The sequence below is a fragment of the Mus pahari genome, chromosome 22, assembly GCF_900095145.1.
Source record: "Mus pahari chromosome 22, PAHARI_EIJ_v1.1, whole genome shotgun sequence".
Classification (NCBI taxonomy): Eukaryota; Metazoa; Chordata; class Mammalia; order Rodentia; family Muridae; genus Mus; species Mus pahari.
In genome coordinates this window covers 17,911,658-17,929,011 of record NC_034611.1, presented here as the reverse complement: position 1 = coordinate 17,929,011, position 17,354 = coordinate 17,911,658, and the positions used below count along the sequence as shown (strand labels likewise).

Here is a 17,354-nt window from a genome sequence, read left to right as displayed (position 1 = left end):
CCACTGCCTCCCCGGTGCTGGGACTGCAGACATGAGCCACTGCCTCCCATGTGCCACTGCCTCCCCAGTGTTGGGACTGCAGACATGAGCCACTGCCTCCCATGTGCCACTGCCTCCCCAGTGCTGGGACTGCAGGCATGTCCCACTGCCTCCCCGATGCTGGGACTGCAGACATGAGCCACTGCCTCCCATGTGCCACTGTCTCTCCGGTGCTGGGACTGCAGACATGTGCCACTGTGCCTGGCTTTTTATATGGGTACCGGTAACCTCTCAGATCCTCATGCTTTACTAACTGAGCCACCTCCCCAGTTTCTGTTTCTTTGCTTGCTTGAGACAGGGTCTCTCTACATAGCTCAGGCTTACCTTGAATTTGTAGCAATCCCACTACATCAGCCTTCCAAGTGCTGGGATTACAGCTCAAGCCACCAATGTCCAACTCAAATACAAGTGTTCTGAGCACCGGGCTAAAGCTACAATCTGATCATTCCCAGAAGGCTGCTTGCCTCTTTTCTTTTCTTTCTTCTTTTATTTCCGGCTTTTTGGCTTTTGGAGACAGGATTTCTCTGTGTAGCTCTGGCTGTCCTGGAACTCACTCTGTAGACCAGGCTGTCCTTGAACTCAGAAATCCGCCTGCCTCTGCCTCCCGAGTGCTGGGATTAAAGGCGTGCACCACACTTACCTTTCTTAATCCATTGTCAATTTGAATTCCTTTGCATCCGTTCATGTTTCCTCTGCATTTTTTTTTCTAGTGCTAAATGAGGACCATACCCAAGGTTTTCTTCATGGGAGGCCACTTTTCTGTCACTGAGCTATATTCTCAGGCCTTGGTTTTGTTGTTGTTGTTGTTGTTTGTTTGTTTGTTTTTGGGTGTTGGATGTTTGGTTTTTTGAGGCAGTATTTCACTATGCAGCCAAGGCTCATCTCCATCTAGAATCCCTGATCCTCCCACCTCCACATCCTAAGAGCAGAGATCACAGGCACACACCACCATGCCCAGCTTCCCTCTGCTCTAAAGAGAAGACGTTCCGTGTGGCGAACTACACCACAATTCTCACCAGAGTCTGCAGCAGGCCGCAACTCTGCCTACGTCTGACTGAAGAATTATGCAATCGTGAATAATCCCTCTCTTGGTAGAAACCTCCTGATCCATGTTGAAATGCGGCAGCTATGCACACCCACACGGATTTGCCAGAGGTTGGTCAGAGCCAGCACCTGGCATGCTACAAGAGGCACTGCAAATGCTCACGCAGTGTATGTGGCATCCAAGGTGCCAGGGTGACTGGAAACAAAAGGGCAAGAGCCAAATTCAAAAAAAAAAACATATTCCATGAACTGGAAGCTGGAAGGAGGGACATTCCTAATTTTATCTTAATTTGTATTTTGACATAGTTAACTTCTTCCAAAGTAATTACTTTTTAATATGTTTATAATGTGTTTATAATATGATTGAGCCGCTAGACTGGGGTTTTTCATTTAGAAAGCTAGCAAGACATTGCACTAGACCATTTTCTCAGCTCCTCTGTGGAGCGTCTCTGGCTGTGCAGGGCTGCTTTGAAGCTCAGCTCACTAGATTGGCTTCATGGTGTCAAAAAGGCAGACAATGACTGAAGCCAAGCTGAGACCCACCTTCCATGCAGACCTTACCCATTGACACAGCGTCAGTTTTAGGGGCCCTCCCAAGCCATCGCCATTAGGCCACTCTTCTGTCACCTGAGTCTAAAGTAGATGAAGTATCATTTCGAGTGTCTCACTGACAGCCTATTTGTTTAGTGCCTCTCTCAGGAAAAGACAATGTACCAGGCGTGAGTCACGGATTCAGACACTGCGGCCGTCCAGGTGGTGGATGAGGAAGGACTGAGGCGCGGCCATCCAGGTGGTGGACCAGGAAGGACTGAGGCGAACAACGCTGCGCTCTTGACTCATTCCTACTTCTTTTTCTATCTCTCTATCCCACTATTCTTTTTTTCTTTCCATTTTTTGGGGGGTTCCATGCTGGGAACCAAAGCCAGGTCCACCGCAAGATAAACAAATGTTCTCTCCTGCCCATTTCTTTCCATTTGTTTGAGACAAAGTCTCACCATATAGTCCAGGCTGGTCTTCAACTGTTATGAATTATTAAACCTCTAGCCTCAGTCTCCTTTTTTTGTTTTTTGTTTTGTTTTGTTTTGTTTTGTTTTGAGATAGGGTTTCTCTGTGTAGCCTTGGCTGTCCTGGAATTCACTCTGTAGACCAGACTGGCCTCGAACTCAGAAATCTGCCTGCCTCTGCCTCCCAAGTGCTGGGATTAAAGGCGTGTGCCACCACTGCCTGGCTAACCTTGGTCTCCTAAGAGTGGGAATTATGGCTGTCTGCCACAATGCCCAGCTTAACTTAAGCCTTTGTTACTATCATAATGTATGGGAACATATATATTACACACATACCATTCAACCATTTTTAACTGTCCAAGTCGGTGATATTAATCACATTCATCAATATGTAAGCTCTTATTGATGGGTCCGTGTTCGAAATCACAGTATTTGCATGGAAATGCAAATATTATTTCATGCAAATATCCATCTCCAGAACCTTCCATCATTCTATACTCCTTGAAAACAGCTCTCCATTTTTCCTCTTCCCAGTCCTGGCAACCTTTGAGTGTCTATGAATGTCAAGTTTGTAGGTACCTCATGGAAATGCTCTCAGCCAGTATGTGACCTTCCGTGGTTCCGTGTTAAGTTCACATTTTGCTCTTAGTGTCTGGCCAGTGTGTGGGAATTTCCTTTCTGTTCAAGGCTGAGTAACACCCACCAGGCATGGCACATCCTAGTATCCGCTCATCTGTTGATGGGCATGTGGAGTAGTCCCACCTTGTAACTACTGTTCCCAAGCTGCTCTGGTCAAAGCTGTGACCTTGTGTGGCTTCAGGATTGAACCTGGCCCAGAAGCTTGACTGCCTGCCTCCTCTGAGAGTCACTGCTGGACACCAGGTCTGTCTGGTGTCTGTCATCCTGGCACTTGCTGTTTACAACGGGAGGCATTGAAACTTCCAGAACCTCACGCTGGGAGATAGGAATGGCTAGTAAAAGCCTTTAATTCCAGCACTCAGGAGGCAGAGGCAAGCAGGAAGATTTCTGAGTTCAAGGCCATCCTGGTCTACAAAGAACAAGCTCAAAGACAGCTGAGGCTACACAGAGAAATTGTATCTCAACACCAATGATAACAGCAATACAATAACAACAACAAAAACGAAACAGCAATAAACTTTGAACACCTCAAGATAAAGCTTCTAGAATATTCTACAGATAGCAATAATGGCATATAATGACATGAGTAATTATAATGAAAGATATTAACTGTTGGCTGAAGAATGCTCTAAGACTTTCTCAAGTTATTTCCAAAACTATAAAGTAGAATCACTTACTGATGGCTATTTGCTGATAAAATTCTACAATATGTTATTTACTGAGATGTTCCTGTGCGGAAGACATGATATTAAATGTATGGGCAATACACTCAATGTAGACACATTCTTGCCATTTCCCTCAGAAAGACAGCATGCAATCAAAATGACAAAGACCAATATGGTATAACTAACCAAATAAATGATGGCTTATATTTATAACAGAAATTGCACTGGTATTAGAAAGAATGGAAGCCAGACATGATAACCTGGGTTTGCAACACCAGCCACATGGGATGCTGAGAAACAGGACCAGAGGATTGAGACCAGCAGCACAAGTGCATGAGACCTAGTCTCAGAGCAAAATAAAAAGGAGCTGAGGGTGTGACTCAGTGATGGACAGCTTGCCTGGCATGAAGGATGCCCTGGTTCCAACCCTGAGTACAGACAAGGAAAGAAGAAAGAAAAAAGGCTGCAGAGATGACTCAGAAGGTAAAGGCGCTTGTCACACAACTTACATTTAGTTCCCAGAATGCACATANTGGACATAAAGAGTGGACTCTCACATGCTGTCTTCTCACCTCTACATTCATTCTGCATCATGTGTAAGGCCTCTCACAGTAAGTAAACATAGATAAACATTTTAGAAAAAAAGTCGGGTGTGGTGATGTATGCTCTTAATGCCAGCATTCAAAGAGGCCCTTACAGGAAGATCTCGGTGAGTTCAAGGCCAGCCTGGTCTATATATAGGGAGTTCTAGAGCATCCAGGACCACATAGAGAGACCTTGTCTCAGAGAGAGTAGGCATGCATGGGTGTGGGGGAAGAATGAAAAAAAGAAAGACTTACAAGTTGATCTACAAACTATACTATATGGGAAAAATCTAGATTCGCGGGGATGTGCATGGTATGCTCTTGTTTGTTTGTTGAGACAGGGCTTCTCGTGTAGCCCTGACTGTCTTGGAACTAACTCTGTAGACCAAACTGGCCTTGAACTCAGAGATCTGCTTTCCTCTGCCTCCTAAGGCCCAGAATTAAAGGCATGCACCACCATGCCCAGTTTTCCTTGTATGTTCTTCATTGTAGAAGAACAGAAAGATTCATACTCAGGCATACTCACTCACATGCTTTATGTATATACACATGTATTTACGTGTGTGAATCTGGGAGTGCATAGATTATGTGTAGAATCTTATGTCCAGACTATTGATTGCCTGTAGGTTGAAGGATCATAGTTGAGAGTTTTCCAGAACATCTTCTTTTGTACAGCTTACATTTTCTTTGGGAGAGTGGGAGGTGAATTTAATTAAAATACTTTATAAGCAAGTATCAAATTCTAAAACAATAAAAAGCAAAATAAAACCCTAAGTTCAGTGAAAACGTCTTCTGTGTCCACATACTACTTTCAAATTTTAAAGAAAATGTTGCACGAGCTGAGGCTGTAACTTAGTTCGTAGCAAGCTTGACTACCATGCACAAACCCTGGGTTTGATCCCCAGCTCCACATAAAATAGACACGATGAACTCAGAATGTAGAGGCAGGAGGATCAAACATTTAAGAGCAGCCTTTTCTACAAAGCTGCGTGCAAGGAAGAAAGAGGGAGGTGAATCAGGACCTAAATATAAATATAAAATTTCTGACCAAACCTCACAACCGTAGCTTGTTGGATCATAGAAGATGAGGGAACTTCTTCGCATGATCTGTACATAGTGGGCAGGAATTGAGGATAGAGAAAGATGACCAGACAAGGGGGAAGGCCACCAGTCCAACTATTAAGCACACAGTATGCAAATTGGGGTAATTGAGTGTCTTCTCCTGGAGGGTATGTGGTGGTATTTTATTTTCTTAATGTGCATGCCAGCTCATCTTCAAATGAATGCTAAAGAGTTTGTGAGAAGTATAGCAATATTAAGTTATTACAATAGAAACAGAAAGGTGTGAATGAAGGATGACGGAGTGGATAAACCACTCACCGTGCAAGAAATTCTGACCTCCAACACCCACATAAAAAAGGATAGGTGGGTGGAATGGACTATGAATCCGGCTTACCCCACAGGTCCCCTATCTCTGCCTCCCCAGTGCCTGAAGCTCCCTAGGATGCAGTAGCCACTGGTCTATCAGAGGTCCTCAGAAGAACAAACAAGCATCCTGTCTCCTAGAGCAGTTTCTCCAACTTGCTTTCTCAGCTTGCACTCCATCATTGTTGTTGGGTGTTTGTGTGTGGTTTAATAATGACAGCCTGAGAGCAGGTGTTATGAGAACAGAGCCTGGGTGGCCAGCATTCCACAATGCTGGTCTGAGGCAGGCCCCATCTTACAAACCAGACAAACAGGTACATGTGTGTTCATCCTATTAGGAAAGCCAAAAAAAAAAAAGCTCGTAACCAGTGTTGTACCAACTGACAACTTCAGTGTTCCCTAGTATCCCTTGAAATAAATCCAGCATTAATTTCAACGCGAAGTTTTAGGCTAGGCCTGGAGGGATAGTTCAGCAGTTAAAAAACACTTGTTGCAGCCTGGTAGTGGTGGCTTACATGTTTAATCCCAGCACTCGGGAGGCAGAGGTGGGTGGATCTCTGAGTTCAAGGCCAGCATGGCCTACAGAGTGAGTTCCAGACATGGCTACACAGAGAAACTGTATCTAAACACACACACACACACACACACACACACACACACACACACACACACACACACACAAAACTTGTTACTCTTTCAGAGGACCAGGACCAGGGCTTGAATCCTAGAAACCATATGATGGCTCACCACCATCCCTAACCCTTCCAGGGTATCTGGCATCTTCTTCTGATCTCCCTGGTGCACATAACACAGGTAGGAAAAATATTCAATCACATGAATCAAAATAAATAGATCCTTTAAAAAAAAAACAAAAAACCAAAACAGCGTCAGCCTTATTCTAAGCACTTGAGTGTTGGTGTTCATTTGATTGCCAGGATTAAACACTACCATAGGGTATCAGCTATGATTTTTAGCTGAAACACAATCAGTTGATTCCTAAGGGAATGGGAAAGACCATCTAATGGTGAATAATAAGACCTGTGGAGGTTCCCCCCACCCCCACCCCGCGCTGGCACCTTGATAGTGCAACTGCGCGGCAGAGGCCCCGGACCGGTGGCCTTGGTGGTAGCGACAGCGGTAGGGCAACCGGAAGGTTTCCAGGCTCCGTCTCAGGGGCTGAAGTTTGTGAGGTGTAGTTATTTTGTCCGATTTGAGTTCTCATTCTCCATTTCCTCCAAAATGGCACTGTCTACGCGGGAGCTGGATGAGCTGAAAACATGGATAGAGAAGTCAGTGAAGAGAGGGCTGGGTTTCTCAGAGCCCATGGTGGTCACAGCAGCGTTGACCTGGGTGGGGAAGGGCATGGACAAGAAGAAGGCGGCTGATCACCTGAAACCTTTTCTTGATGATTTCACTCTCCGATTTATGGATAAGCTGTTCGAAACTGTGGAGGAAGACATTCCAAGTCTAGCAGTGACAGAAGCAGAAAACGAGTTAAAGGAGGTGTTTGGTGATGACTCTGAGATCTCAAAGGAATCGTCAGGGGTAAAGAAGTGGCGAATACCCCGTTTTGAGGAGGGAGAAGAGGAGCCCAAGGTGATTCCTGGACCTCCGTCAGAAAGCCCCGGCACGCTAACGAAGCTCCAGATCAAACAGATGATGGAGGCAGCAACACGACAAATCGAGGAACGGAAAAAACAGCTGAGCTTCATCAGCCCCTCTGCACCTCAGCCGAAGGTTCTTCCCAACCGGAGCGACTTCCAGTCCGCGACACTATTCAGCCCTCCCAGGCTCTATGAATGGTGCCATTGAGAAGGCGAGGAGAGTCGCTGAACTGCAAAACCGAATCCAGAACCAGCTGGCGTTGAAGCCAGGGCTTATTGGCAATGCCAACATGGTGGGCCTAGCTAATCTCCATGCCAGGGGCATATAGCTACACCGAAAGTAGAGTTAAAAGACCAGACTAAGCCTACCCCACTGATCCTGGATTCGGCAAGCAAGGAGGTGCCGCTCACACATCACGTGCCCACCCTGAAGGTAAACCTTCCAGCTGTGAAGAGCAACTAAAAGCAACAACTAAAAGAAAAGCCACCAGAAGACATGGAGTCTAATACCTTTTTTGACACCCCCCTCCCCACCTCCCATCTCAATTGCCCCTTCACAATGCCGAAAACGCACTTTTAAATTCCATGACAAGGGCCTATTTGAGAAGATTGCTCAACGATTACAGACAAAGGCTCAATTGGAGAAGCTGCAGGCAGGGATTGCACAGGCTCCTAGAAAAACAGGCATTCATACTTCCACTGGACTTGCCCTCATTGCTCCTAAAAAGGAGCTAAAGAAAGGCGATATCCCTGAGATTGAGTGGTGGGACTCATACATCATACCCAACGGCTTTGACTTTACAGAGGAAAATCCCAAGAAAGAAAATTATTTTGGAATCACAAATCTTGTTGAACATCCAGCCCCAACCCAGCTTAACCCTCCGGTTGACAATGATACACCAGTCACCCTTGGAGTATATCTTACAAAGAAGGAGCAGAAGAAACTTGGGAGGCAAACAAGGAGGGAGGCGGAGAAAGAGCTACAAAAGAAAGTCGGGCTAGGTCTGACACCTCCTCCAGAGCCCAAAAGTGAGAATCTCAAATTTAATGCAAGTATTAGGAACAGAAGCGGTTCAAGACCCTACAAAGGTAGAAGCCCATGTCAGAGCTCAGATGGCAAAGAGACAGAAAGCGCATGAAGAGGCTAAAGCTGCCTGAAAACTTACAGCAGAACAGAGAAAGGCCAAGAAAATTAAAAAGCTTAAAGAAGACGTTTCACAGGGGGCGCACATTTCTGTGCACAGGGTTCGGAATTTGAGAAACCCAGCCAAGAAGTTCATGATGGAGGCCACGGCTGGGCAGCTGAACCTGACAGGGAATGTCACAAGGATGTCAATGTGGTGGTAGCGGAAGGGGGCCCCAAAGCCCAGAAGAAATTTAAGCATCTGATGCTCCATCGGATAAAGTGGGATGAGCAGACATCTAACACCAAGGGTGATGATGAGGAGGAGGAATCAGATGAAGAAGCTATGAAGAAAACTAACAAATGAGTACTAGTGCGGGAGGGTACAGCCGAAGACCGGAGCTTTGGAGAGATGGAATTTAAAGTGTCCTATAGAGAACACGGCTCGTTGAGTATTTCAGAAAGCACGGGGCTGAACACTACTGGGTCCTTGCACTGAGCGAATCTGTGTTGGAGTCCACCGACTGAGACTGCTGCTGGCCCTTCACCTTTGTTTCTTCTGTCTTCTCACTCTACTTCCCAACCTTACCCCACCGTGTGCGGGATCTCAGAACTGTGCCAGGCTGATACCAGGGCAGAGAGAGCAAGTTCACCCAGCCAGCCTGGCGCTACCCTTCATCCTGTATGTGCATATGATTAAAGAGTTATTAAAAAAGAAAGACCCGTGGAGACACAGGTTGGAACCAAATGGTGTTGAGTTAAGTTTCATAGTTCATGTGTTTTCCAAGACAATTGGAGTCATTGAAGGTTGGTGAATAAGGAAGAACGTGAAAGATTCATAGGATGTCATGGGTGGTAAACAAGTGTAATGATGCTCTTAGAGCTTGTGGATGTGAGAATCAACATGAGAGGCTGGCAAAATACTGTGGAAGAGGGTTTGGGAGGTAGCCTGCATAGCGTCACACGCCTGGAGTTGCAGCTACCTGAAAGGCTGGGGCAAGTGGATCACTTGGCCAAAGAAATGATCATAGACCTAATTTTACACATCTGACTTGGAGATGAGAGCTGGGTATCTAAGTGAAATCGTCCAGAAGGTAGCCAGTCACGAATAAGGGATTCAAGTTGGGCCTCAGCTCTGGGGAGTGATGGGAATAGCTTATGAGTATTTTCTCTGGCCAAGGACCAAACATGAGTCAGATCTGTACCTCAGATGTCACTCCGAGTTACTGGCTTCTGGGGGTGAGGGACATGTACATACTGAATAAGATGGTGGGATGGGGGTCAAAAGAAGCTAAGACACGAGCCATTTCACTGGAAACAGGATCTGGTATTCTTTCGTTTTGTTTTGTTTTGTAGTGTTTTTGGTTTTTTTCAAGACAAGATTTCTCTACGTAGTCCTGGCTGTCCTGGATTTGCTTTGTAGACCATTCTGGCCTCGAACGCACAGAGATCTACCTGCCTCTGCCTCCCCAGTGAGGGTCTGTTATTCTTAATAAATTGATGGCAAGGGGCAGAGGATATAGAAATCCTCATTAACTTAACTGTAATTTATGGGTTTTTATTTGAGTCCAAATATGAGGAACGGATAAGAAAAAGAGAGTCCAGTAAGAAGGCTCACTGGGAAAAGACCTTTGCTGAAAAGCCTGCGGACCCAGGTTCTGTCAGTTGACTCATATGATAGGAGTGAGCTCGCCCTTACACGTTCTCTGATCTCTCCACAGGAGCATATACCTACAGACACAAACACACAGGCAATGCAAATAAACGAGTAAGGATGTTTTTAATTCATGAGACCATTGAAGAAACTTGATCTCATGGGATATTTTTTAACAAAAATATTAGTTTAATTCTTAGGCATATTAATGATTTTTGTGGTTAAAAATTTTTTTATATGGGTTCCTGATTGATTGATTGCTTTTCAAGACAGGGTTTTTCTGTGTAGTCTTGGCTGTCCTGAAACTCACCCTATAGGCCTGGCTGGCCTCGAACTCAGAGATCTACCTGCCCCTGCCTTCCTAGTGCTGGGATTTAAGGCATGGGTCACCACTGCTGCCCCCCCCTCTTTTGTTGAGACAGGATCTCGTATAAAGGCCCAGAACTCACTATGTACCAGGCTGGCCTTGAACTTGTAATCCTCTTGCCTCCATTTCTTCAGAATAGCCTACTAGCATTACTGACTTTAAAGGGAGACTAGAGAAATAGGTTTTAACATTCTAAGTGTTGGGATTCAAATTCATCTTTTTGAAGGCACCTGAAGAATGCATCTTTAACAGCTAAGTTGTCCAGACCGAGTCCTATCGCTTGTTTTAACTTTCAGCATTGATTAATTGTACAAGCTAATGGGTTTCATTATGACATCTTTTTCTAAAATGTATTTATGTATATGAGTGCACTGTAGCTGTACAAGATGGTTGTGAGTCTTCATGTGGTTGTTCAAAATTAATTTTTTAGGACCTCTGCTGGTTCTGGTCAACTCCACTTGATCCAGTGGGCCATGTTCCAGTCAGCCCCACTTGTTCCAGTCAGACTTGCTTCAGTCCCTGCTTGCTCCAACCTAAAGATTTATTTATATTAAACATAAGTACAGTGTAGCTGACTTCAGACACACCAGAAGAGGGTGTCAGATCTCATTACTAGCAGTTATGAGCCACCATGTGGTTGCTGGGATTTGAACTCAGGACCTTTGGAAGAGCAGTCAGTGCTCTTACTTGCTGAGCCATCTCGCCAGCCCTCCGGACCCTCCCCCCCCCCTTTTTAAAGATTTATTTGTTCTATGTAAGTACACTGTCGCTGTCTTCAGACACATCAGAAGAGGGCATCAGATTCCATTACAGATGGTTGTGAGCAACTGTGTGGTTGCTGGGGATTGAACTCAGAACCTCTGGAAGAGCAGTCAGAGCTCTTAACTGCTGAAACATCTTTCCAGCCCTTATTATGACATCATATATATGATATGCTTTGATCATCTTCAATCCCTTATTACCATAGCCTGTTCCCCGTCCCACTGATCTTCCTCTTCTCTAAGCCCCCTTCTAATTTAATTCATTAACTCTATTTTTTAATTTCTCTCTTTATTACTATTGTTTTTGTTTGTTTTCCTTCTTCTTCTTCTTCTTCTTCTTCTTCTTCTTCTTCTTCTTCTTCTTCTTCTTCTTCTTCTTTTTTTTTTTGAGACAGGGTTTCTCTGTATTGCCCTTGGCTGTCCTGGAACTCACTCTGTAGACGAGGCTGGCCTCAAACTCAGAAATGCGCTTGCCTCTGCCTCCTAAGTGCTGGGATTAAAGGCGTGTGCCACCACTGCCGGGCGTTTGTTTTTCAATGCAGGGTTTCTGTGTGAGGCCTTGGCTGTCCTGGAACTTGCTCTGTAGACCAGACTAGCAAGGTAGACTAGATGATCTACCTTGCTGACTACTGTCACTTTCCTAAGTCAACATAATTTCTAACTACTAAATATTTATTTCATACCCACAGATAACAGATAAATGTAGCCCTCAAGCCTCACCAAAGAACCTTTTTTGAGTAGTTGGAGACCACTACAGCAGGCCACACTGGCCAAACTTCAGAGAAGGACTGATCCGATCATAAAGTGTCCAGCGACAGTTGATGCATCTACTGCCTAGCCCTACAGGTAATGCTCAGGGAATAGGGGATGATTATAGGATCCAGAAGATGCAGACATCCTGGTTAAAGATAGTGTCTTCTATATATGACAGGGAAGCTGTACCCATGTGATCTCAACAATATCGCAGCCTAAGCAAGTCTTAACAGTGACAATGCCAGTTGACATGCCAGTGTGAATGGAGGGAATGTCACAAGGCCTCTCATCCCTGGATGAAGAATCACAGGCAATTAATGATTGCTGAGAAATGGAGACTCAGTCTTCTGAGTGACGAGCCTTGAGTCCTATACATATAGTGATATACAATCATTTGTTGCTTAGACACTAAGAAGATATCCTGAGAAGCACATCCTTACACAATCGGTCATTGGGCAAACCTCACAGCTGGGACATACAGTGACCTAGAAGGACCAGGTCTGTCATTCAACACAGCCTGTTGATGCAACCAACAGTCATGATCAACAGGAGGTACTGCTGCTGCTGCTGCTGCTGCTGCTGCTGCTGCCGGCCCCTCCTAACGTGCTGCTTACAAAAGCATTCCTCTGTAAAGAGTACAGATAAAATGATACAAAAAGACAAACACACAGACCAGTAACATAATGGTTTATGACCATAATCAAGTATTTATGTCCTGTGCACAACTGCGGGTACTGTACTTTTTTGTTTCTTTTGCTTGCTTGTTTTGTGTTGTTTTTGAGACAGTTTTGCTCTGTGTAACAGAGCCCTGGGTGTGCTGGACTCACTTTGTAGACCAGGTTGGCCTTGAACTCACTACCTGCCTCTACCTCCTGAGTGTTGGGATTAAAAGAGCCACACCTGGCACAGGTTAAGCAAATGCTCTGCTGCTGTGCTACATGCCCGATCCTTCCTGCACTTGACTGGCAGCACAGTAGGTATATTTGCATCAGCGTCACCACAAACACACGAGTGATGTAATGGGCTAAGACTTTTAGGGTGGCTCTGACGTCATAGGTTTCAGGGTTCTCTCAGCTCCATTCTGACCTTGTGAGACCAGCTGCTGTTTGGGTGATGGTTGGATTGTCATGCCACACATAACTATGCTTACAGCCGAACTGATGTGATCTCTGGGATTTGCCTTAACAGTGTGAAGGAATGGTGGAGCACAGACAAGAAAGGCCATACATTGATGTATGTTGGACTTAGAATACCCAGGGAGCGAGGCAACACTGCACATTTCTTTCTACTTCTGTGTAAGTTCTGTTTCGTTATAAAAAGTTCGTGAGGCCATTTGAAAGTCAAGAGATCCCTATGTGGGGAGACAGTGCAGACATGGGTCCCGAGAAAGGCTTTTGGTGAAGTCCAGAGCAGATGAACCACCGTTTTCTAGAAGAGGAGCAGGGGTTGAGTCTAGCTGTGGGCTACTAACTTTGTCACCTTGAGCTCATCTCTTACCTCCAAAGAACTCCAAGGCCAGCGTCCTTCATCCTTACTTACCCATGAGGCAGAGATAGTAATTGTGCCAACCATATACAACTCTTTGTGCCAGACAAAGCCACACACAAAACCACCATGATCCACCCAAAACAAAGTTAAATGTCCCATGGCAGTGTAGTGGTTTTATTTCGAACAGAATGGTCACAAGAAATAAGGACATAGAGCCAGGTATGGTGGTGCTTAACCTTTAATTTCAGCACTCAGGAGGCAGAGGCAGGCAGATGTTTGTGAGTTTGAGGCCAGCCTGATCTATAAAGTGAGTTCCAGGATAGCCAGGGCTACACAGAGAAACCCTGTCTAAAAAAGAAAAGAAAGAAAGAAAGAAAGAAAGAAAGAAAGAAAGAAAGACAGACAGACAGAAAGAAAGAAAGAAAGAAAGAAAGAAAGAAAGAAAGAAAGAAAGAAAGAAAGAGAAAGGAAGAAGATATGAGGACAGGTCTAGGGTGTATAGTGCAACAGAAAACTAGTGGAAGTGGCAATGGTGCCCCGGTGGAATCGAGGAATCTAAGGTTTTCGTCTGTTGAGGTCATCTGGAGGTCAATGATGATATCATCACGTTCGGCTCATGACGATGTGTAGAATGCAACCAGAGAACAGATAATTAAGCAAGAAGCGCCAGTGGCAACGGGAACAGTGGAAGCTGTGTGCTTCCTTATTTGGCCATACGAGGAACTTGGGCAACGAAAACAAGGGAGCCCTTTTGCAGAAGGGATGGGAGCTGAGGGGCAGGAGGCACCGTCCTCAGCTAGGTAGAGATGGGGGATGTCCCACAGCCTGCTCCGAAACTCTGGGAAATTGAAAAAAAATCCAGAGAGTTAAGGAAGGGAGATGGGTTTCTGAGGTCTTGGTGGAAGGTGTTTGATGTTGGATTCAGCTTCATACAAGAAGGATGGACAGAGCAGGTCCTGAGGGGCACAGGGTGAGCCCCCTAGTTTCAAACGAGATAGCGGGTGGCAGTCTATAGCCTCTGTACTGTTGAGAAGAATGTTCTATGGCCTTTGAAGTCACCTCCTTTATGTGACAGGAAAAAGGTGAGAATTAATCGCCTCTCTGAGTGGGCCGTGGTGGAATAGAGCCCCCCAGCGGCTGGAGGTGGAAGTGCAGCTGTCTGACACGAGGGCTGGAAGGGAGCCCAGCCCCCAAAGCTAAGGGGAGACAGACACAGCTCAAAGAAAACACTGCCTGCGACAGGCAGAGGCCGCGCCCCGATGGAGTGCCAGAATGGGAAACATTTTTGTAATCACTGTTCTCTTCTCTCTACTCATCGCCTTTATTTCCACTCGACCTCACACCATGTCTGAGTCTCATCCTATGTTAAGGCCAAAGAGCCGGTTAAGATAGGAAAACCTGAATCTGGAAACGCATTCACCTGCTTTGTGTTAAAGATACTCCCGACTTCATGGCCTTCTGATGAGGGTAAGAGTTGGGAAGAATACACTGAAATCTACATTAGCCTAGATTATTCTCTCCTCTTTCTCTCGCCCTCTCCCCCTCCCCCCCTTACCCTGCCCCGTGCCTGCTCCTCTTTTCCCTTGCCTCTCCCTGAAAACCGAAGAAAAACATGCATGCTAATTGAACCCCCTGAGCTACACCCCCCACACTCTTTTTTCTTAATATTTTGAGACATCTCACTAAATTGCCAAGGCAGGTCTTGAATTTTGACTTCTACTGTCTTAGCTTCCCATCTATCACAGACTACAAGCCTGCACCATCATGCCTAACTTTAGATCTCTTTTAAAACAAAGGCATGGCTTATCTACGCTTTTATTTCTGACTACCCATGCCCCTCTCCTAGACAGAATACTTGGCTGGGGACATAAGGATCATATACCTCAGTCTCTCTCATAGCTAGTTATGATTAAGTGGGACTGATGTAAGAAGAAAAGTGATTCTGAGTTTCTGGGGGAGTTTTCTAGTGATAGTGTATATACCCTGCTGTCTGGAATGTGAGTCTAGCCTTCACCTGGGCCACGAGGACAGCTGTCAAACCTTAGGATGAGACAGTGAGTCTGGAATTAAAACATGGCATAGACGCTCATTTGAAAAAGCACCCTTGGGGCTGGAGAGATGGCTCAGAGGTTAGGAGCACTGACTGTTCTTCCAGAGGTCTTGAGTTCAATTCCCAGCAACCACATGGTGGCTCATATCCATCTTAATGGGATCTGATACCCAATTCTAATGTGTCTGAAGACAGCGACAGTGTACTCATATAAATAAAATAAATAATTCTTTAAAAAAAAAAAAAAAAGCCCACTCTAGCCTTGAGTTTGTGTGGGGCTGGGATGCAGTGTTTTTCTGCTAAGGCTTAGTGAACTGTATCTATTACCCCAGCTGTTGGGAGGCTGAAGCAGGAGGATCACTTGAACCTATAGGTTCCTCTGTGTAGCCTTGTCTGTCCTGGAACTTCCTCTGTTCACTAAACTAGGCTCAAACTCAAACCAGTTGCTTCTGCCTGTCTCTGCCTCCCAAGTGCTAGAATGAAAGGCCTGTGTCACCTCCATCTGCCTCAAAATGTTCTGTTTTTTATACTATTTTTATACTATTATTGCAGCCAATCCAAGTTCTAATTGGTATACTAAGTATTAAATTAGCTACTTACTGTGGAGTATAAAAAGATGGCAATGTTTGTAAGAACATAATGAACTAAAAGAACCAAAATTTTAGCTAAATTATCACCAATTAGACTAAATCTATCAAATCTATCTTTATCTATCTACTTACCTATCATCTACCTACCTATCTATCATCTACCTGTCATCTATCTATCTGTCTGTCTATCTATCTATCTATCTATCTATCTATCTATCTATCTATCTATCTATCTATCTATCTACTTATCCATCTATTTTTGGATGCAGGGTTGTACTGCATAGCCCTAGCTAGCCAGGGACTCACACGTAAGCGAGGCAGACATGGAATTTGCAGACATCCAGCTGTCTCTGCTTCTCGAGTGCTGGGATTAAAGACAGGTGACCACTCAAGCTCCCCATCCCTAAAGAAGCTCTGTCCAGTCTATAATCACTTGCAAAGGAGAACTTACTCTTCTCAGTGGAATCTCACTAGGTACAGAAACCGCTCTTAAGGACAAACCCCACGCCCAGCAGTAGAGGCCAACACAAAAATGAACTCAATGGCATTTGTGTACATTTTGTCCCATAATGCTTTGTCTGAGTATTCATTTTATTCTTTTTCTTTAATCCTATAGGTGTTTTGCATATATATTGTGCTTTCCTTTGCTGTGTTTTAAAGGGGATTTCTGTGTGTGTAAATGTGTGTGTCCCCTGCGCCTACATGTGTTTCTTGTGATTTTTCTTGGGCTTGACTGTTTTGTTCTATTCTGGTTTGTTTGTTATTTTATCTTATTGTATTTTTAAAAAATTAGTTTTAGATGCCTGTTTGTATTCTAACGAGGAAAAGAGAAAGAAAGGGTGTGGATTTGGGTTGGTGGGGAGTCGGGGAGAATATGGAAGGAGCGGGGGGGGGGAACCACAATCAGACTATATTGTCTGAAAATATATAGTTTCAATTAAAAAAAAGACTTGTGCTACTATGCCTTGAAAAAAAGTCTTCTTAGTCAATCAATATTTGCTATGTTGGGCTCTGTGTCAGAGTCTAATGATGCACAAATTAATATAAGCTACAGTCTCTGACCCCACAAGTCTTATATACCTGGGGAAACACAGTTGTGTTATAGGGATTACATATATGGAGATTTCTCCTCATGTGATGAGAGTGAGAACCAGGAAATACATTTTGAGAGCTGAGGAAGGGTTCAGAGGAGACTTGAAGAACAAATAGAAAATTGTCAGACCTAAAGAGAAGAAGAAGCTGTGTTGATGCTCTCTGGTCAAGTGTGTCCTTGGCATGCATGGGCCCTGGGTTCCATCCTTAACACAGAAAGGGAAGGAAGGAAGGAAGGAAGGAAGGAAGGAAGGAAGGAAAGAGAAGCAGTAGAACATTCTAGGTAGTGGATCTACTATCATGGAAACATATAACAGAGGGACCATAAGTGATTATATTCACATAAGAACGATGCAAAAATATGGTTAATTTTCTTTTACATGACACTAGACGAGTTGGTTCTCAACCTGTGGGTCGCGACCCCTCGAGGTCCCATAGCTACCCTGCATATCAGTTATGTATATTCTGATTT

At 44.7% G+C, this 17,354-nt stretch overlaps 1 pseudogene; it reads left to right on the top strand.

Moving 5' to 3' along the window:
• The first annotated feature begins 6,639 nt into the window (after positions 1-6,639).
• LOC110338943 lies at positions 6,640-8,655 on the top strand (annotated as a pseudogene).
• The last annotated feature ends 8,699 nt before the right edge of the window (positions 8,656-17,354 follow it).